This window comes from Cupressus sempervirens, chromosome 3 (genome assembly GCF_028749045.1).
Source record: "Cupressus sempervirens isolate cs-2001-9-10 chromosome 3, ASM2874904v1, whole genome shotgun sequence".
In the NCBI taxonomy this organism is placed as follows: domain Eukaryota; kingdom Viridiplantae; phylum Streptophyta; class Pinopsida; order Cupressales; family Cupressaceae; genus Cupressus; species Cupressus sempervirens.
The window spans coordinates 1034973037-1034996079 of NC_143120.1; positions in this window are offsets into that span (position 1 = coordinate 1034973037).

Below are 23043 nucleotides of genomic sequence, written 5' to 3' on the forward strand. Positions count from 1 at the left end.
ATAACTTTGGACATTGTTTCGAAGGTATATTATGGGTAGAACTAAGTTTAATCATATAAAGCATAAAGATGCCTTAATAGTGATATCTCTATTATATACATATATATTAGACAACATTTCGAGTTAAAATATTTCCTTATAACTACACAATAAGAAATAATATTACAGCCATAGACTAACAAGCAATGAAAAAAAGACACATATATGTATATGAATATACATATGTAGATGTAGATGTAGATGTATATGTACATGTGTGCAAAGCACTAAACTAGCATCACTCTCAAGTGAAACCTTAGTATACAGTGTAAAGTTTATGAGTTGTACATATAATCTAATGTATGTACTAACAAGTGTTAATACTAATGTAATGAACCACTACAAGTGCAACCACACAAGCAACTAATGAAAATATATATAAGAGTGAAAGTTATAAGGATCTGACACAAAACTATAACATACGAGTAAGATTTAAATCACCTACAAACAATGGCAACCAAAGCATTGAGTAACGAACTACTAAATTTTTCCTAAATATATTTCCTTACAAAAAGACATTTAGTATTATGAATATAAGAGCCCTTGATAATTGATACTCATTATTGCAAATGTGAAAAACAACTTCCTCCTCACCAAGTTTTCATCTAAGCCCTTATAGGGCTTTCATGGGGCCGCCTTTTTGTACATTTCTTAAGTCATTTGAGGCCGTTTTATTAGCTCAATCCTCGCTCCTTTTGGCTTTGATAATGACAGGGGGAATCACTTGGATCTTGTCCAACTCAAAAAAAATTAGAAGTAATTGGGCACATTATATCCTCGACTCTCAGATATTCACATAGGCAAACAGAATTACTAGTAGGAATAATTCTTGGCTACTTAAGGATGAGAGGGATGTTTCTCTCCACTTGCTCCCATCGGTTATAAAAAACGGTACAATATTTGAAGAGCATGATAGGTTTTTTAACTATTCCTTCCAACTTTATAGGCTTCCTAGCATAATGCAAGACAGGAGAGTCCCCAAAGGAGATGTCCTAGCCCTCAGCAAATAACCACACAGTAGAATATAAACAATAACAAAGAGATTTATATCCACACAATGTCAATTCTCATAATAATATTTTCATCCAACATGCCTGACTATAAGGCCTTCTAGGTTACAACCAAATACATCAATAATTACAATAAAACTTCTGCAAGATCTTGCAAGATCCAAACCACTGGCTAGCACAGATTCGCAACCTAGCAGAGAACTCCAAGAAGAATCTCAACTTGTGCTCGCAAGCCACCAAGCAACCTTCTTGTTTCCCAAGACATGCTTAGCTACTAGCTCTACTCAAACTTCACTCCTCTTAGCTACTCATCTTCTCCATGATGAATGACAATGAGTCTAGACTCCACAAGACCCTCTACTTATACTAAACCAAGCCACAAGTTTGTTCTGATGTGGGGCTTAATCAAACTCAGAGGTTTATTTAGTGTGGTTTCCCCCCAAATTATTTCTATGGGGGTTTGGGGACACCACCCCCAAGACGGGGTTAAGGGGTAGTGTCCCAGGTGTGTTCCCTGTCGCAATACATGGTGGGGTAGAGGGGCAATGCCCCTACTGGGGTTTTCGGGGGTAGTGCCCCTAAAGCCAAAAATGACCCTACTATTGTAAAGGGTGTCGACTATTATTTTTGTATTAGATGACTTATTCTAGCCCTAATTTTATAAGCAGCAAAAGCTTGTATAAAATGGCTTAGGGTTAGGGATTTCAGAATATATGGTGATATTGTAGCTTCTTGCGGTGGTATTTAGCTACAAGGGATTGTGGATTGTAATCACTCAATAATAATAATAATAGACTTGTTGTTGTTGGATGTAGCCCAAGGATTGGGTGAGCCACGTTAAATCCTTGTGTCTTATGTTCTCTTTTGCATGATTTTTTATTCTCTGATATTGGTTATATTTGCATGTAACTGTTATTTATATCTATGGTTATTCCTAATAAAGTCAGCCTAGCATAGTAGACATTTAATTAACACTCACATTAAATACACCCCAAGCCAGAAGTTGGCTTGGCTAGAAACATTAAATACATAACGTAAATTAAATACTTACGATAGGCCCCAAGTTTATAATGCATAACTAACTCACAAGACCATGTAAGAATACACACACTTAGACATAGGTCCATGTGCCAACCAACTATCCAAATCCAAGAGTGCACACACCAACACAAATACAATCTCCAAAGTTGTGCCAGTAAATAGGAACACATTACCAGAAACCACTAAAATGACTCTCTCAAAGACGATGAGTCCAAACATCACGCACACTTAAGGAAAGGATCTCCAATATGCCTTGAACAGATCCCCAACTGAGCGAATCATAACTCCACAAACTCAAGCACAAATCCCTTGCATACCAGATTGTTGACCTCCCTGAGATGCTCCTGCATCAGACACCCCAAGTGAGAATAAAAAAACATTTTTAATAACTGGAAGAACATCTTTCAGGGTTCAACACATAAACCTTGAACTGGTTCTTTATATACCTGTTCTCCTCCACATCAACTTTTACACTCTTGCCTTTAATCTTCTTCTACAACTTTTGTCTTCACATCTATCTTCAATGCACAACAAGTTTGCTTCCCATGCTGATCTCTAACCCATTCAAAATCTCCTAACTCAACTCGATTATTGAAACTCAAGTTCTTATTGAGCTCTTCATTCTGCAAAGGAATCAAGGAATGCTTCCTACTACCCTTCTTGACAATAAACACATTCTTGACACAATCATGCATATTCTTGTAATCATATCACCAAGGTTTATCAAGTAATATGTGACAACTATTCATGTCCACAATATCACACAACACTTGATCCTTATACTGCCCAATCTAAAAATCAACAAGACATTGCTTCCTCACCTCCAAAGCATGCTCATATTGTCACTAACCAATCCTATAAGGACAAGGATGTTTTAACATCTTTAAACCAAGTTTCTAAACCATCTCTTCAGCAATTAGGTTATCAGTACTACCACCATCCACAATCACATTACAGATTTTACCACCAGATCTACAACGAGTACTAAACAAGTTCCTCCTTGACAAGGTTTTAGCGTCCTCTTTCCGAGCAATACCCTACAAATCAACAAATTATCCCCATCGTGCTTAGGTTCATTCGCTAAGTCTTCGACCTCTCACACAACAACATTTCTTCTTTCAGCAGCCTTAGGACGTTCAAAAGATTTCTGTCCTTCTTAACCACATTTGTAGCAAGTACCCTTAAATGCACCTCTTTCTTTTCTCTTCCTCTGTTCAATGGGTTTCAGTTCATCTTCAACAATTTGTTTGTTCTTCACCAAGTGATCTTGTTTCTCCTTCCCTTGAGGATTTCCTTAATGTCTCCTCTTCAACTTCTCTTCTACTCTCAAAGTGTCATGTCCCCAATTTTCTGGTGACAGTTCGATTTAATTAATTTAATTAATGGTTGTCCAAGGACGACTAATTAGTTATTTTAATAAATAAATATTAAAAGATGACCTTGTATTTAATAAAGTGACTTTAGTATTTAATAAAGTTACTTGGAGTATTTAATAAAGTCACTTGAGGGATAAGATCAAAAAGGGTTCTAGAAGTCTCTGGAGAGGATGGAGAAAAGAATAAATAGGCACCCCGGGGCTCCATTCGAATCAGGCAGTTGATTATCTCTCCTTGTGTTTCAGATTGTGATTCAACCACAGGGGCATTGTGGGAACCTAGGGTTTCGGCAATTGTCTAAATACTATCATGGATTTGATTAGCAGAGTATACGGTGTTGTCTTTCCTTGTACCAGCAATTTGTCCAATGTTGGTATTAGTCTGTATGCACCGTTGTTGGGTTTGGTTCATATTTCCAGTCGACCATTATTGCTGAAAGGTGTTGAAAGTTTTTCACATTTGGAAGCATGTACAGATGAGTCCCAGGATCGTTTTGACCTTGATGACATCCGGGAGAATGAAGAGAACAGTTTTGAAGATTCAGCTTCCTTGACAGATTCTTTAGGTACAGAAGAGCTTGACAACAGAACTACGGATTTTGACACTCTGGATGTTGATATGAGTTTTGAAGTTGATCCGAAAAATATGGATGGTAATAATCCAGAGACCAGTATCTTTGAAGATACTCCTTTAGGCAATGCGTCAGAGGGAGTTTATAGAAGACAGTCTAGCCAGAGCCATCATTTGGTTAGCCAGTTGAAAGTTAGTGAGCGAGACATTGCTATCGCTTGTGAGCATTTTGATACTACTCGTCAATTGTTGGTTGTTACTGGTTGGGGTTCTTCTATGATGGATGAGTCCAGCGGTGGTTACTTTTCTTTGGCAGAGATTCATGCCTTGCATGAAGCTGTTCGGATTTTGAAGCAGGATTATTTACGATTGGTAGCCGACCGTGATCACTTGGTTGAGTGGGGAAGTACAGCATATGAGGCACTCTTGGATCGTGAAGAGGAGGTGAGTGAGCTTTCCCAAGACCTCATAGCGACTACTGAGGCGTTAGAGGACACACAGCGGGATCTACAGAAGTCGCAGTTTCAGTTGAAGGAGGTGACCGTGGAGTTGGAGCATTTGCGGTCAAAACCAGCCCCGGACCCAGTTCATTTGACTACTGGGGTAGATGACGGTAAGTACACTCCTACAGTTGCTTTTGAGGAGTTTAGTGTTGAGACTGACATACATGTTCAGGGTTTGGAAGAAGTTGGTCTTAATGAGTTCGGGATACCGGTAGAGTCAAGTTTCCAGATTGATTCTTCTCAGTTAGTTGATAGTGTGGTACAGTGGGGTATGCCACCTTCACAGGAGGATCAGTTGTGGTGTGCAGGGAAGTATATTGATGCTTCCTCGTATAATTTTTACTGCACTAAACCGTTCATGGAGTATTTGTTGGATAGTGCATGTGTTCATTTGGGCCCGTATAAAGTGACAGAAGGTGTTCTCATCCATGATACTAGTGTTATTTGCAGATTGGTTGAGAAGATTATAGGGGTCCTTTCTACTATGCTACCTCACAGGGATCTCGAGGAAGGGTTTGTTGAGCAGAATGCACGGGATCCTATCCAGCCTACAGTCACTCGGAGCCAGAGATTGGAGCCATATGTTGATTACCAGTCCAGTGATGATGAGCTAGCATCAGAGTTTGGAGGTTCTTACCGGCATTATACGGTAGGATACGCTCATCATTTCTCTTTTGACACAGAGGTAGAAGATTTTATTTCACGCAGATGTAGATTGGCTCCAGTTTCTTATCATCCATTAGGGGATAGATTGGCACCATCTTTTGAAAATAAAGTTTGTAGTAGCAAGTTACTCAGCCTGCAGCATCGACACGCCCGGAGTAGTTTTTCAGAGATTGAATTTGATGGCAGTAATTCAGGTATCTATGGCTGTTGTCATATCTACAGTGCAGTTGGGAGCAGGTGTCTTTTTGACAGGAGCTTGAGTTTTGATAAAGTTGATGTTTCAGTTGGCTTGAGTTCCGCAGAATGGGTTCTTCTACTGACATCTAGAGTTGGTTTTCAGATGATTCCATCAGAGTTGTCAGTTGTTTGGATATTGAGCATAGTTTCTCAGCTACAGGTATTGATGATTTCTCCACGGGAGTATGATACGGATTGGGATGATACACAGATTTACATTTGGGATCCAGGCAGACAGATTGGTTCTTGGTTCAGCCATTGCTTGGGGACAAGCAATTTCAGGAAGGGCAGACTGTCATGTCCCCAATTTTCTGGTGACAGTTCGATTTAATTAATTTAATTAATGGTTGTCCAAGGATGACTAATTAGTTATTTTAATAAATAAATATTAAAAGATGACCTTGTATTTAATAAAGTGACTTTAGTATTTAATAAAGTTACTTGGAGTATTTAATAAAGTCACTTGAGGGATAAGATCAAAAAGGGTTCTAGAAGTCTCTGGAGAGGATGGAGAAAAGAATAAATAGGCACCCCGGGGCTCCATTCGAATCAGGCAGTTGATTATCTCTCCTTGTGTTTCAGATTGTGATTCAATCACAGGGGCATTGTGGGAACCTAGGGTTTCGGCAATTGTCACAGTTGGCCATTGAGAACGATAACTCTCAATTGGTACGCAATTTTGAGGGTGTGAAATATCATCCGAATTATTGCAGATTGGAGGTGACAGCCAGTCATTTCATCAGGACAGAATTTGTGGCCTGAGGCCAAATTTGGAGGATCATTCCAAGAAATTGATATTCGAAGTTTTTGCAAGGTTTGAAGTTCATCATTTTCCTTAGGATCTGTTGGCAAGAGTTAGGGAATTTCTTCAGCGTCCTATACAGAAGATTGCAGTGGGAATAGTTTGGGAATGGAAGAACGAGCCCAAATGGTGAAGCACCCATGAACATCGATTGCATTGATTTCGGGCCAGAGCTAGGAGGTCGAGGTGCATTCGTATGGGCCGGCAACTAAGTCCAAACTCCGTTCCCGTCTCTGTTAGAAACTGCTCTCCCGCAGCTAACCAAGTGCAGGTCAAAGTGGAGCCGAACGTCCTTCCTTATGAATAATCTGCCGCATGATATTGAACAACGACTCCAGCAATTCCAAGACAACCCGATACTCTACTAGAGCTCACGGGAAGGTTGCAGCTGCTCGCTATTTCCCAAGTCAGGCGTCTTCCTTGCATAGACACCAGCAGTGAATCGACTCAGGGCATCCCCTCAAACTGCTCTGTCGAATTCCATCCCCATGACAAATGCATTGCCGACCAAACCTTCGATGTCACCAGCTTGGACCTCGTAGCAAAGAAGCTTAAGCTCTGTGTCGAAGCTGAGGTCATAATCTGGACTTAAAAAGAGGGCTGGTGAATGGAACGAGGGGCAGAGTATTAGGGCGTCAGCATTTTTGGGCATTTTCGTTAGTTTTATAGCAGGGAAAAGGGTGTGTCCTGGAAGGTTAGGTCTCTCGTCTGTACAGCCCAGTTTGGTGGCAGCACTTTTTGGCAGGTCTGGCACTGCCAGTTACAGGACTGCATCGCTCGGTTGGAAGGGACATTTGGCTATCAACTCCAGCATTCTTCACAAGCAGTACGAACTTCAGTTTGGACATTCACTATCATTTTTGGCTTCAGCATTCCCAGGTTTTGTCATTGCTAATCAATTGGATTTAAAGAGGATAGTTTTCAGTTTGAATTAAATGTTGTAGGAAAGATTTTAACAGTGCCGAATCTAGCTTGTATCTTTCTTGCTGAGGCAATTCGAACTTACAGATTTCATGTATTGGCTGAAGGTAATATCTAATGTAATGAGTGGTTGGAAGGAGATAAACTATTAAACTAGTACTTAGTTCTGCAAAGTTTGGGATGGTTCAGCTTGTTTCTAATTGCTTGCCAATTGTTTGATATATTGTCTTAGTTCAGTATCTTTTACATCAGCTTGTTGTTACACAACCATATCTTAAGTTCACATTGATCTCCAGCAGTAGTATGCCAAGTGTTCGACGTAATTACACACTTCAGTTTTAGAGGTTTTTAGTGACCTTTATAGCTAGGGTTACTACAGTAGTATCAGAGCACGATTGCTAATTGTTTGACGAAATGTCAAACCTCTGAAGTTTAAGAAATTTAGTGCTGAAAAAGTCAATCATCCTGTCGGGGATATTTCAGTGGTATCAGAGCGGTTTTCTTGCCATCCTGTGGGGTGAGAACCGAATTACATGAGTGATCAGTACTCGACTTCAACCAAGATGTACAGGTACAGCACAAAGTCACCAAGGACACAATCTCGGACAAGTAATAGACAGAGTATTCAGAGTCGGAATTGTGGAAAGGAGGACTATTCAGGTATTCAGGATGAGCTCAGAAAGATCAAACATAACATGTCCGAACTGTTGGTTAAGCACCGCCGTATGCTTGACAGGCTGTCCGTCCCAGCTAAGGTGAGTAAATCAACTGGATTTCGTTTTGGCGAATCTTCTCACGAAGCGTTGACAGATACAATGAGAGATGTTACAAGGAACCTTAATGAGGAGTTCGAGAAACAAGTGTGCAACCAGTCAGAGGCTTCAGTTCGGTCACAAGAAGAAGTGGTGAAGGATACTACGCTGATGGATAGTAACTGTCAACTTGACACTCAAGTTGAGACAGTTGAATACGAGTTTTCCGAAGGTGATGTCTCATGTACGCAAGGTAGTTTGGTTCCGACAAGCAATGATTACAGTGAAGTAAGTTCAGATGATGATGAAGATGTCATTGTGCATGGTGATGAGATACCTGGTGAAAATGAGCAGACATCGAGCATTCATGATTTTGCTAAGAGAGAGTACCAGGCTCAGTTAGATGCTTCATCACATGAGGATGAGAATGGCAGTACTTCACAAGATTTGTCCAGCCAGCTGAAGGTAAGTAAAGATAGTATTGTGGCTTCTTTATCTCATCATGACAGGATGCGGGAGATGTTAGAAGCGCACATCCAGATGATTCAGTTACGAGGAAGATATAAGGGAGTTCAGGCAAATTCTTCCTGCTGTGACTTACATGCAATTGGTGAAGGGATGGGGACGACGAAGCTGAGCTATTTGCATCTTCTATCAGACCGTGATCATCTTCTAAGCCTTGCCAAAGACTATTCAGATGCCTTGAGGAGGAAGGAGGAGGAAGTTGTCAAGCTTTCTCGCGAGCTTGAGGACACTCGAGCAACTTTGGCATTACAGGACTGGGAGAGACATAGGAATGAGCACGACATGGAGCTGAGCTTAAGTTCATCTCGCACTCAGTTTTTGACCGAAGAAGGATCATGTGAGGTTGCTGATAATGCTACGAGTTCATCTTGCATTCACATCCAGGATACAAGGACCATGGCAGACAGGTATGTGAAGTTAGTTGGTATTGGTCACATTACTCAGGTAAGGAGTTTGCTTGAGTTACCAGCTGTTCCTTGTTTACGAATATGGACTCAAGAATGTTTTAGCAGCGTTTGGGATTCAATTGACTGGAGAACACTTAATGGTAGCGATGATTGTTTAAATACTATCATGGATTTGATTAGCAGAGTATACGGTGTTGTCTTTCCTTGTACCAGCAATTTGTCCAATGTTGGTATTAGTCTGTATGCACCGTTGTTGGGTTTGGTTCATATTTCCAGTCGACCATTCTTGCTGAAAGGTGTTGAAAGTTTTTCATATTTGGAAGCATGTACAGATGAGTCCCAGGATCATTTTGACCATGATGACATCCGGGAGAATGAAGAGAACAGTTTTGAAGATTCAGCTTCCTTGACAGATTCTTTAGGTACAGAAGAGCTTGACAACAGAACTACGGATTTTGACACTCTGGATGTTGATATGAGTTTTGAAGTTGATCCGAAAAATATGGATGGTAATAATCCAGAGACCAGTATCTTTGAAGATACTCCTTTAGGCAATGCGTCAGAGGGAGTTTATAGAAGACAGTCTAGCCAGAGCCATCATGTGGTTAGCCAGTTGAAAGTTAGTGAGCGAGACATTGCTATCGCTTGTGAGCATTTTGATACTGCTCGTCAATTGTTGGCTGTTACTGGTTGGGGTTCTTCTATGATGGATGAGTCCAGCGGTGGTTACTTTTCTTTGGCAGAGATTCATGCCTTGCATGAAGCTGTTCGGATTTTGAAGCAGGATTATTTACGATTGGTAGCCGACCGTGATCACTTGGTTGAGTGGGGAAGTACAGCATATGAGGCACTCTTGGATCGTGAAGAGGAGGTGAGTGAGCTTTCCCAAGAGCTCATAGCGACTACTGAGGCGTTAGAGGACACACAGCGGGATCTACAGAAGTCGCAGTTTCAGTTGAAGGAGGTGACCGTGGAGTTGGAGCATTTGCGGTCAAAACCAGCCCCGAACCCAGTTCATTTGACTACTGGGGTAGATGACGGTAAGTACACTCCTACAGTTGCTTTTGAGGAGTTTAGTGTTGAGACTGACATACATGTTCAGGGTTTGGAAGAAGTTGGTCTTAATGAGTTCGGGATACCGGTAGAGTCAAGTTTCCAGATTGATTCTTCTCAGTTAGTTGATAGTGTGGTACAGTGGGGTATGCCACCTTCACAGGAGGATCAGTTGTGGTGTGCAGGGAAGTATATTGATGCTTCCTCGTATAATTTTTACTGCACTAAACCGTTCATGGAGTATTCGTTGGATAGTGCATGTGTTCATTTGGGCCCGTATAAAGTGACAGAAGGTGTTCTCATCCATGATACTAGTGTTATTTGCAGATTGGTTGAGAAGATTATAGGGGTCCTTTCTACTATGCTACCTCACAGGGATCTCGAGGAAGGGTTTGTTGAGCAGAATGCACGGGATCCTATCCAGCCTACAGTCACTCGGAGCCAGAGATTGGAGCCATATGTTGATTACCAGTCCAGTGATGATGAGCTAGCATCAGAGTTTGGAGGTTCTTACCGGCATTATACGGTAGGATACGCTCATCATTTCTCTTTTGACACAGAGGTAGAAGATTTTATTTCACGCAGATGTAGATTGGCTCCAGTTTCTTATCATCCATTAGGGGATAGATTGGCACCATCTTTTGAAAATAAAGTTTGTAGTAGCAAGTTACTCAGCCTGCAGCATCGACACGCCCGGAGTAGTTTTTCAGAGATTGAATTTGATGGCAGTAATTCAGGTATCTATGGCTGTTGTCATATCTACAGTGCAGTTGGGAGCAGGTGTCTTTTTGACAGGAGCTTGAGTTTTGATAAAGTTGATGTTTCAGTTGGCTTGAGTTCCGCAGAATGGGTTCTTCTACTGACATCTAGAGTTGGTTTTCAGATGATTCCATCAGAGTTGTCAGTTGTTTGGATATTGAGCATAGTTTCTCAGCTACAGGTATTGATGATTTCTCCACGGGAGTATGATACGGATTGGGATGATACACAGATTTACATTTGGGATCCAGGCAGACAGATTGGTTCTTGGTTCAGCCATTGCTTGGGGACAAGCAATTTCAGGAAGGGCAGACTGTCATGTCCCCAATTTTCTGGTGACAGTTCGATTTAATTAATTTAATTAATGGTTGTCCAAGGACGACTAATTAGTTATTTTAATAAATAAATATTAAAAGATGACCTTGTATTTAATAAAGTGACTTTAGTATTTAATAAAGTTACTTGGAGTATTTAATAAAGTCACTTGAGGGATAAGATCAAAAAGGGTTCTAGAAGTCTCTGGAGAGGATGGAGAAAAGAATAAATAGGCACCCCGGGGCTCCATTCGAATCAGGCAGTTGATTATCTCTCCTTGTGTTTCAAATTGTGATTCAATCACAGGGGCATTGTGGGAACCTAGGGTTTCGGCAATTGTCACAGTTGGCCATTGAGAACGATAACTCTCAATTGGTACGCAATTTTGAGGGTGTGAAATATCATCCGAATTATTGCAGATTGGAGGTGACAGCCAGTCATTTCATCAGGACAGAATTTGTGGCCTGAGGCCAAATTTGGAGGATCATTCCAAGAAATTGATATTCGAAGTTTTTGCAAGGTTTGAAGTTCATCATTTTCCTTAGGATCTGTTGGCAAGAGTTAGGGAATTTCTTCAGCGTCCTATACAGAAGATTGCAGTGGGAATAGTTTGGGAATGGAAGAACGAGCCCAAATGGTGAAGCACCCATGAACATCGATTGCATTGATTTCGGGCCAGAGCTAGGAGGTCGGGGTGCATTCGTATGGGCCGGCAACTAAGTCCAAACTCCGTTCTCGTCTCTGTTAGAAACTGCTCTCCCGCAGCTAACCAAGTGCAGGTCAAAGTGGAGCCGAACGTCCTTCCTTATGAATAATCTGCCGCATGATATTGAACAACGACTCCAGCAATTCCAAGACAACCCGATACTCTACTAGAGCTCACGGGAAGGTTGCAGCTGCTCGCTATTTCCCAAGTCAGGCGTCTTCCTTGCATAGACACCAGCAGTGAATCGACTCAGGGCATCCCCTCAAACTGCTCTGTCGAATTCCATCCCCATGACAAATGCATTGCCGACCAAACCTTCGATGTCACCAGCTTGGACCTCGTAGCAAAGAAGCTTAAGCTCTGTGTCGAAGCTGAGGTCATAATCTGGACTCAAAAAGAGGGCTGGTGAATGGAACGAGGGGCAGAGTATTAGGGCGTCAGCATTTCTGGGCATTTTCGTTAGTTTTATAGCAGGGAAAAGGGTGTGTCCTGGAAGGTTAGGTCTCTGGTCTGTACAGCCCAGTTTGGTGGCAGCACTTTTTGGCAGGTCTGGCACTGCCAGTTACAGGACTGCATCGCTCGGTTGGAAGGGACATTTGGCTATCAACTCCAGCATTCTTCACAAGCAGTACGAACTTTAGTTTGGACATTCACTATCATTTTTGGCTTCAGCATTCCCAGGTTTTGTCATTGCTAATCAATTGGATTTAAAGAGGATAGTTTTCAGTTTGAATTAAATGTTGTAGGAAAGATTTTAACAGTGCCGAATCTAGCTTGTATCTTTCTTGCTGAGGCAATTCGAACTTACAGATTTCATGTATTGGCTGAAGGTAATATCTAATGTAATGAGTGGTTGGAAGGAGATAAACTATTAAACTAGTACTTAGTTCTGCAAAGTTTGGGATGGTTCAGCTTGTTTCTAATTGCTTGCCAATTGTTTGATATATTGTCTTAGTTCAGTATCTTTTACATCAGCTTGTTGTTACACAACCATATCTTAAGTTCACATTGATCTCCAGCAGTAGTATGCCAAGTGTTCGACGTAATTACACACTTCAGTTTTAGAGGTTTTTAGTGACCTTTATAGCTAGGGTTACTACAGTAGTATCAGAGCACGATTGCTAATTGTTTGACGAAATGTCAAACCTCTGAAGTTTAAGAAATTTAGTGCTGAAAAAGTCAATCATCCTGTCGGGGATATTTCAGTGGTATCAGAGCGGTTTTCTTGCCATCCTGTGGGGTGAGAACCGAATTACATGAGTGATCAGTACTCGACTTCAACCAAGATGTACAGGTATAGCACAAAGTCACCAAGGACACAATCTCGGACAAGTAATAGACAGAGTATTCAGAGTCAGAATTGTGGAAAGGAGGACTATTCAGGTATTCAGGATGAGCTCAGAAAGATCAAACATAACATGTCCGAACTGTTGGTTAAGCACCGCCGTATGCTTGACAGGCTGTCCGTCCCAGCTAAGGTGAGTAAATCAACTGGATTTCATTTTGGCGAATCTTCTCACGAAGCGTTGACAGATACAATGAGAGATGTTACAAGGAACCTTAATGAGGAGTTCGAGAAACAAGTGTGCAACCAGTCAGAGGCTTCAGTTCGGTCACAAGAAGAAGTGGTGAAGGATACTACGCTGATGGATAGTAACTGTCAACTTGACACTCAAGTTGAGACAGTTGAATACGAGTTTTCCGAAGGTGATGTCTCATGTACGCAAGGTAGTTTGGTTCCGACAAGCAATGATTACAGTGAAGTAAGTTCAGATGATGATGAAGATGTCATTGTGCATGGTGATGAGATACCTGGTGAAAATGAGCAGACATCGAGCATTCATGATTTTGCTAAGAGAGAGTACCAGGCTCAGTTAGATGCTTCATCACATGAGGATGAGAATGGCAGTACTTCACAAGATTTGTCCAGCCAGCTGAAGGTAAGTAAAGATAGTATTGTGGCTTCTTTATCTCATCATGACAGGATGCGGGAGATGTTAGAAGCGCACATCCAGATGATTCAGTTACGAGGAAGATATAAGGGAGTTCAGGCAAATTCTTCCTGCTGTGACTTACATGCAATTGGTGAAGGGATGGGGACGACGAAGCTGAGCTATTTGCATCTTCTATCAGACCGTGATCATCTTCTAAGCCTTGCCAAAGACTATTCAGATGCCTTGAGGAGGAAGGAGGAGGAAGTTGTCAAGCTTTCTCGCGAGCTTGAGGACACTCGAGCAACTTTGGCATTACAGGACTGGGAGAGACATAGGAATGAGCACGACATGGAGCTGAGCTTAAGTTCATCTCGCACTCAGTTTTTGACCGAAGAAGGATCATGTGAGGTTGTTGATAATGCTACGAGTTCATCTTGCATTCACATCCAGGATACAAGGACCATGGCAGACAGGTATGTGAAGTTAGTTGGTATTGGTCACATTACTCAGGTAAGGAGTTTGCTTGAGTTACCAGCTGTTCCTTGTTTACGAATATGGACTCAAGAATGTTTTAGCAGCGTTTGGGATTCAATTGACTGGAGAACACTTAATGGTAGCGATGATTGTTTAAATACTATCATGGATTTGATTAGCAGAGTATACGGTGTTGTCTTTCCTTGTACCAGCAATTTGTCCAATGTTGGTATTAGTCTGTATGCATCGTTGTTGGGTTTGGTTCATATTTCCAGTCGACCATTCTTGCTGAAAGGTGTTGAAAGTTTTTCATATTTGGAAGCATGTACAGATGAGTCCCAGGATCGTTTTGACCTTGATGACATCCGGGAGAATGAAGAGAACAGTTTTGAAGATTCAGCTTCCTTGACAGATTCTTTAGGTACAGAAGAGCTTGACAACAGAACTACGGATTTTGACACTTTGGATGTTGATATGAGTTTTGAAGTTGATCCGAAAAATATGGATGGTAATAATCTAGAGACCAGTATCTTTGAAGATACTCCTTTAGGCAATGCGTCAGAGGGAGTTTATAGAAGACAGTCTAGCCAGAGCCATCATGTGGTTAGCCAGTTGAAAGTTAGTGAGCGAGACATTGCTATCGCTTGTGAGCATTTTGATACTGCTCGTCAATTGTTGGCTGTTACTGGTTGGGGTTCTTCTATGATGGATGAGTCCAGCGGTGGTTACTTTTCTTTGGCAGAGATTCATGCCTTGCATGAAGCTGTTCGGATTTTGAAGCAGGATTATTTACGATTGGTAGCCGACCGTGATCACTTGGTTGAGTGGGGAAGTACAGCATATGAGGCACTCTTGGATCGTGAAGAGGAGGTGAGTGAGCTTTCCCAAGAGCTCATAGCGACTACTGAGGCGTTAGAGGACACACAGCGGGATCTACAGAAGTCGCAGTTTTAGTTGAAGGAGGTGATCGTGGAGTTGGAGCATTTGCGGTCAAAACCAGCCCCGGACCCAGTTCATTTGACTACTGGGGTAGATGATGGTAAGTACACTCCTACAGTTGCTTTTGAGGAGTTTAGTGTTGAGACTGACATACATGTTCAGGGTTTGGAAGAAGTTGGTCTTAATGAGTTCGGGATACCGGTAGAGTCAAGTTTCCAGATTGATTCTTCTCAGTTAGTTGATAGTGTGGTACAGTGGGGTATGCCACCTTCACAGGAGGATCAGTTGTGGTGTGCAGGGAAGTATATTGATGCTTCCTCATATAATTTTTACTGCACTAAACCGTTCATGGAGTATTTGTTGGATAGTGCATGTGTTCATTTGGGCCCGTATAAATTGACAGAAGGTGTTCTCATCCATGATACTAGTGTTATTTGCAGATTGGTTGAGAAGATTATAGGGGTCCTTTCTACTATGCTACCTCACAGGGATCTCGAGGAAGGGTTTGTTGAGCAGAATGCACGGGATCCTATCCAGCCTACAGTCACTCGGAGCCAGAGATTGGAGCCATATGTTGATTACCAGTCCAGTGATGATGAGCTAGCATCAGAGTTTGGAGGTTCTTACCGGCATTATACGGTAGGATACGCTCATCATTTCTCTTTTGACATAGAGGTAGAAGATTTTATTTCACGCAGATGTAGATTGGCTCCAGTTTCTTATCATCCATTAGGGGATAGATTGGCACCATCTTTTGAAAATAAAGTTTGTAGTAGCAAGTTACTCAGCCTGCAGCATCGACACGCCCGGAGTAGTTTTTCAGAGATTGAATTTGATGGCAGTAATTCAGGTATCTACAGTGCAGTTGGGAGCAGGTGTCTTTTTGACAGGAGCTTGAGTTTTGATAAAGTTGATGTTTCAGTTGGCTTGAGTTCCGCAGAATGGGTTCTTCTACTGACATCTAGAGTTGGTTTTCAGATGATTCCATCAGAGTTGTCAGTTGTTTGGATATTGAGCATAGTTTCTCAGCTACAGGTATTGATGATTTCTCCATGGGAGTATGATACGGATTGGGATGATACACAGATTTACATTTGGGATCCAGGCAGACAGATTGGTTCTTGGTTCAGCCATTGCTTGGGGACAAGCAATTTCAGGAAGGGCAGACTGTCATGTCCCAATTTTCTGGTGATAGTTCGATTTAATTAATTTAATTAATGGTTGTCCAAGGACGACTAATTAGTTATTTTAATAAATAAATATTAAAAGATGACCTTGTATTTAATAAAGTGACTTTAGTATTTAATAAAGTTACTTGGAGTATTTAATAAAGTCACTTGAGGGATAAGATCAAAAAGGGTTCTAGAAGTCTCTGGAGAGGATGGAGAAAAGAATAAATAGGCACCCCGGGGCTCCATTCGAATCAGGCAGTTGATTATCTCTCCTTGTGTTTCAGATTGTGATTCAATCACAGGGGCATTGTGGGAACCTAGGGTTTCGGCAATTGTCACAGTTGGCCATTGAGAACGATAACTCTCAATTGGTACGCAATTTTGAGGGTGTGAAATATCATCCGAATTATTGCAGATTGGAGGTGACAGCCAGTCATTTCATCAGGACAGAATTTGTGGCCTGAGGCCAAATTTGGAGGATCATTCCAAGAAATTGATATTCGAAGTTTTTGCAAGGTTTGAAGTTCATCATTTTCCTTAGGATCTGTTGGCAAGAGTTAGGGAATTTCTTCAGCGTCCTATACAGAAGATTGCAGTGGGAATAGTTTGGGAATGGAAGAATGAGCCCAAATGGTGAAGCACCCATGAACATCGATTGCATTGATTTCGGGCCAGAGCTAGGAGGTCGGGGTGCATTCGTATGGGCCGGCAACTAAGTCCAAACTCCGTTCCCGTCTCTGTTAGAAACTGCTCTCCTGCAGCTAACCAAGTGCAGGTCAAAGTGGAGCCGAATGTCCTTCCTTATGAATAATCTGCCGCATGATATTGAACAACGACTCCAGCAATTCCAAGACAACCCGATACTCTACTAGAGCTCACGGGAAGGTTGCAGCTGCTCGCTATTTCCCAAGTCAGGCGTCTTCCTTGCATAGACACCAGCAGTGAATCGACTCAGGGCATCCCCTCAAACTGCTCTGTCGAATTCCATCTCCATGACAAATGCATTGCCGACCAAACCTTCGATGTCACCAGCTTGGACCTCGTAGCAAAGAAGCTTAAGCTCTGTGTCGAAGCTGAGGTCATAATCTGGACTCAAAAAGAGGGCTGGTGAATGGAACGAGGGGCAGAGTATTAGGGCGTCAGCATTTCTGGGCATTTTCGTTAGTTTTATAGCAGGGAAAAGGGTGTGTCCTGGAAGGTTAGGTCTCTGGTCTGTACAGCCCAGTTTGGTGGCAGCACTTTTTGGCAGGTCTGGCACTGCCAGTTACAGGACTGCATCGCTCGGTTGGAAGGGACATTTGGCTATCAACTCCAGCATTCTTCACAAGCAGTACGAACTTCAGTTTGGACATTCACTATCATTTTTGGCTTCAGCATTCCCAGGTTTTGTCATTGCTAATCAATTGGATTTAAAGAGGATAGTTTTCAGTTTGAATTAAATGTTGTAGGAAAGATTTTAACAGTGCCGAATCTAGCTTGTATCTTTCTTGCTGAGGCAATTCGAACTTACAGATTTCATGTATTGGCTGAAGGTAATATCTAATGTAATGAGTGGTTGGAAGGAGATAAACTATTAAACTAGTACTTAGTTCTGCAAAGTTTGGGATGGTTCAGCTTGTTTCTAATTGCTTGCCAATTGTTTGATATATTGTCTTAGTTCAGTATCTTTTACATCAGCTTGTTGTTACACAACCATATCTTAAGTTCACATTGATCTCCAGCAGTAGTATGCCAAGTGTTCGACGTAATTACACACTTCAGTTTTAGAGGTTTTTAGTGACCTTTATAGCTAGGGTTACTACAGTAGTATCAGAGCACGATTGCTAATTGTTTGACGAAATGTCAAACCTCTGAAGTTTAAGAAATTTAGTGCTGAAAAAGTCAATCATCCTGTCGGGGATATTTCACAAAGCATATTGATAAACATCCTCAACCAAAGAAATATTCAACATACCAAGCTCATCTTAAATATTGAATCTCAAACCATTAATATATCTAGCCACCTTTTCCTTAGACAGTTCTCTATGTCTAGACCAAATAGTCAACTTGTAAAACTCCTCTATATAATCTTTCATACTCATATCTTTCTGCTTTAGATTTTATAACTTCTTAAACAACTCAAGTTCATAATCAGCAGGAACAAACCTAGCCTTCAGTTTAGTCATCACCTATCTCCATCTAGTGATCTTCATTTCACCTTCCTCTACTCTATCTCACTGCAATTCTTTCCACCGTAAAGCAACATGTCCTTTCAACTTAGTTTGTGCCAATCTCACTTTGAGCAGATCTTCTATATCATCTAACTCAAAGTAGTCTTCAAATTCACCAATCCAATCAATCAGATCTTTAGGATTCAAAGTACCTAAAATTTTAGAAACCTCCATCTTGTGTTTCAGCTTCAACTAAGATCCACATCTATGAAACCGACTAGCCCTATTTCCCATAGATCTCTCAACTCGATCACTTCTACCTTCTCCACTCAATCCAACAACCTTGAAGTCTTGAACAACTTCCTCATAACCATCTTTAGTACCCACATGCTGAGGTACACCACCTATAACACTTATGATCTCAATGATCATATCACTTTTCATCAGCACTATCTCAAATCTGAGTTCTATTTTAATCTTCTCTGAGATCCTCGCTTCCACAACATCACAAAGATCTTCAATCACCCTAAGGTCCAATTATCTTGGAGACATCTTCCAAGGTCTTCACAAACCCTCTACAACAAATCAACTAGATCCAACCTTCACTCTAATACCACTTGATGCAGTGCAAGGAAGAAGAGTCCCCAAAGGAGATGTCCTAGCCCCTAGAAAACAACCACATAGAAAAATATAAACAATAACACAGAGATTTAGATCCACACAATGCCAATTCTCATAATAAGAATTTCATCCAACATGCCCAGTTGTAAGGCCTTCCAAGTTACAACCAAATACGTCAATAATTATAATAAAAGTTCAGCAAGATCTCACAAGATCCAAACCACTAGCTAGCCTAGATCCACAACCTAGTAGAGAACTCCAAGAAGAATCTCAACTTGTGCTCACAAGCAATCAAGCAACTGTCTTGTTTCCCAAGCCACACTTAGCTACTAGCTCTGCTCAAACTTTGCTCCTCTTAGCTACTCATCTACTCCATGTTGAATGACAATAACTCTAGACTCCACAAGACCCTCTACTTATACTAAACCAAGCCACAATTTAGCCTAGCATAATAAAAATTAAATAAACACTCGCGTTAAATACACCCTCAAGCCACAAGTCAACTTAGCTACAAACATTAAATACATAACATAAATTAAATACTTAGGATAGGCCCCAAGTTTACAATGCATAACTAACTCATAAGACCACATAAGAATATGTGTACTTAGACATAGGTCTACGTGCCAACCAACTATCGAAATCCAAGAGGGCACACACCAACTCCCTTGGATCAAAGCTTACAAATACAGTCTCTAAAGCTCTGCCAGTAAGTAGGAACACATTACCAGCAACCACTAAAATGACTCTATCTCCAAGACGATGACTCCAAACATCACACACACTTAAGGAAAGGTTCCCCAATATGCCTCGAATAGATCTCCAACTGCATGAATCATAACTCCATAAACTTGAGCATGAAGCCCTTGCATACAGGATTGTTGACTTCCGTAGGATGCTCCTGCATCATTTCCTTATATCAATACCCATATAATCCTCAGGGTATAGATTCTCTAACTTCTCATCAACATAGAAAACCAATTTATCTTTGCTCCCTTGAGGATTTTTTCCTAAAAGATGATTTCATAGAGAGACATCATTTCTTGGTAGGGAATCCTATAAGTCAACAAACTCGCAACAAATGTACCAACCACAATGCAATTAGTTCAAAAATTGAGTTCATTGTTACAAAGATCCTCACCTAGAATAATCTCCACTACCCATCTGGGAAAATTGTCAAGTTATTTCAATAACCTATCTAGCTTTTCAAGTTTGATGGAACCCCTAAATTCCACATGCCTACCTTCTAAAGTATGGACCAGTTTAATATTTGTTTCCATTTTCCAAATTTAGACCAATATTAACTATTTGAATGTGTTAGATACCATGTGGATATAAAGGCATATTGACCTTTTGGGGATAAATCTCATGGAAAGAGGATCCTCAAAAGGGAAAAATCTTAATAACAAGATGTCCACCTAAGAGGAGTGTTCAATTAAGATAACATCTTTGAGAATAAGGGAAGAAGATCAAGAAATGCACCTATTTAGCCCCTTGTATGTATAGGCGAAATAGGGATCATTGGACGAAGGATAAGAATCTCCAAACAAGGGAAAATGTGCATAATGGACATAGCTTTTCTTGAAGAATAATAGTTGAATACCTAGGTCATGCACCTCTTCCAAAGGAGAGAATCCATAATCAATACACAATTCTTTATAAATAAAAAAATAATGTCACATAATGAATGAATTCCACGTAAGTTTAAAGAAAGTAGATCCATAGAAAAAGAATGTACAAAGGGTCTTGCCCCCCAAGTGTGAGACATGAAAGGAAATCCATAGTAGGTTGTATAACCAAATCTTAAAGAACATAAGGACAAGTCATAAGCAAAAGCTGATAACCATGCTAAAACACAAACATCTTAAATTCAATAAGAGATATATAATTCCACACTATAGAGGAAGCACTTGATTTGAAATAGTATAAGAATGTTTAGAAAAGATGAATAAAAAAGAATCTACGAAGGATCGTAGTATGAGAAGAATTAAGATGACATATATGAATTATACTTTGCTAAGCAAGAATACATAGCTATGCATATTACAAAGAAAACATACTTATAGATGAAAATGTTCCCCAAAACAATGTCAATATATAGGAAGATTAAGAAACAAGGCCATTATAACTTCTAGAGAACATCTCATAAACCAAAAATGTAGAAAACAAAGACAAGGAATCATGTGTAAAGAGAAAACAAGTTTGAATTTAGAAGAGATGGAAAATTCTTCATCTTGCATAAGATTTTGAGTAAATTCTCATGAATAGAAAGAAGAAAGGATCTCGAAACAAAGAAAGGAAAATTGTCCCCCCAATGAAGGACAAGGGAAAGAAACCTATTGAGAGGTTTGAAGGAAACGTTATAGAAGATGACAAGGAATCTTATCCAATAGGTGAGAACAAAGACCAGGTGAAGTCATGCAGGAATTGTAACACCTCACATGTATAAGGAATAATACCCATTAAATCCTTTTTCTTTAACAAACAAATGAAAATGAAAACAATCGACAATTTTGTGATTACTATTATAATAAAAGGGACAAAATACACAAAAAGACAATCTTTAAGAGGTATAGGAGATTTCTCAGGTTCAACAACAACTAATTGTATATACACCTTCAAAATCAAATCTCGACAAGGATCGAGATGATCAAGATTAAGTGTAGGTAAGAGAAGATGAAGAGGACGTCGTCTAGAATATTATTGCACTATATTAGAAGGAGAATATCCAAGACCATGTTTATTCATCTTAGGAAACACATGAATACAATTTTTAAGACCTTGTTCATTAATACCAAGTCTTAAGCTAGTGTAACCCTATTTAAAAACCATGTGATAACCTTTAGGATAGTTATTCGTCAAATCTTTAACACAAGGAGATTTTTTTAGTTAAATCATGTGAAAAAAGTGGCTTTAGATTTTCCCCTATTACAAGTAATAGGAGGAGAAATAGGCTCCTTAATGCAGGTAGAAACATCACCATCATGAACTAAAGTTTGAGCTTGAACATATGTAGAAGTGCTAGGAGAATAAGGAGGATTCAACAAATGATTAGGAGGGTTAAGAGGGGGATGAGGAGCATCCTCAACTAAGGTTCTCACACAATCCAAAGAGGTAATAAGCTGACCATAGAAAGATCTAACTGTAATCCAGAAAGAAGGAAAAGGTGTATTTGTTAATCCCATAACAACATAAGCAAGAAAAATATGAAGAGCCATAAACATTATAAAATACATAAAACTCTCGTAAACATCATAAGTGCTATAAAGAGATACAAGAAAGATGTTAGGATTAACCACAGATAGAAATAAAAATTACATGCAAATATAAACAATATCATAAAATAATAAATTGCACAGAAGAGAAAACAAGACACCATGATTTAACGTAGTTCACCCAATCCCTGGGCTATGTCCACCAAATAATGAGTCCAATATTATTACGATCCAGTGATTACAACCTAATTATAATCCATAATCCCTTACAACTCAATACCATTGCAAGAAGCAATTATCACATCACACCTTATGGAAATCCCTAACCCTAAGCCCTTTTGTACAAGTATTTTTGCCACTTTAGTTTTGCTGAGGAATTATGGAGTATGTGTAGTACTTCCTTGATTAGTCACCACAAACTAACAATCTCCCACTTGGGGACTGATCAGGATCCACACTAGACAACAATCTCCCACTTGGAGACTGATCCTGTAGCTCTATCACTACTCCATGTGGGTCCCACTAGATCAAACCACCCTGGGCTCTGCTGTTCTTTTAATTTTTTTCAGTATAGAAGACCAACTGAAGCTAAAGAGGAGTTCAGGTTCTCTCTTGTCACTACCATTGTAAACATATCTGCTAAATTATCATTTGTATGTATCTTGTCTAGCTTTAAGCGTCCACCATTCGAAACTGACCAAATGAAATGGTACTGCAACTGTATATATTTTGTCTTTGAATGCAAAGCATAATTCTTTGCAAGATGAATGGCACTCTAACTATCTATAAACAAATAATTTTCCTTTTCAGGGTGTCCCAATTCTTGCAAGAAGAACTGAAGCCATATCATCTCCTT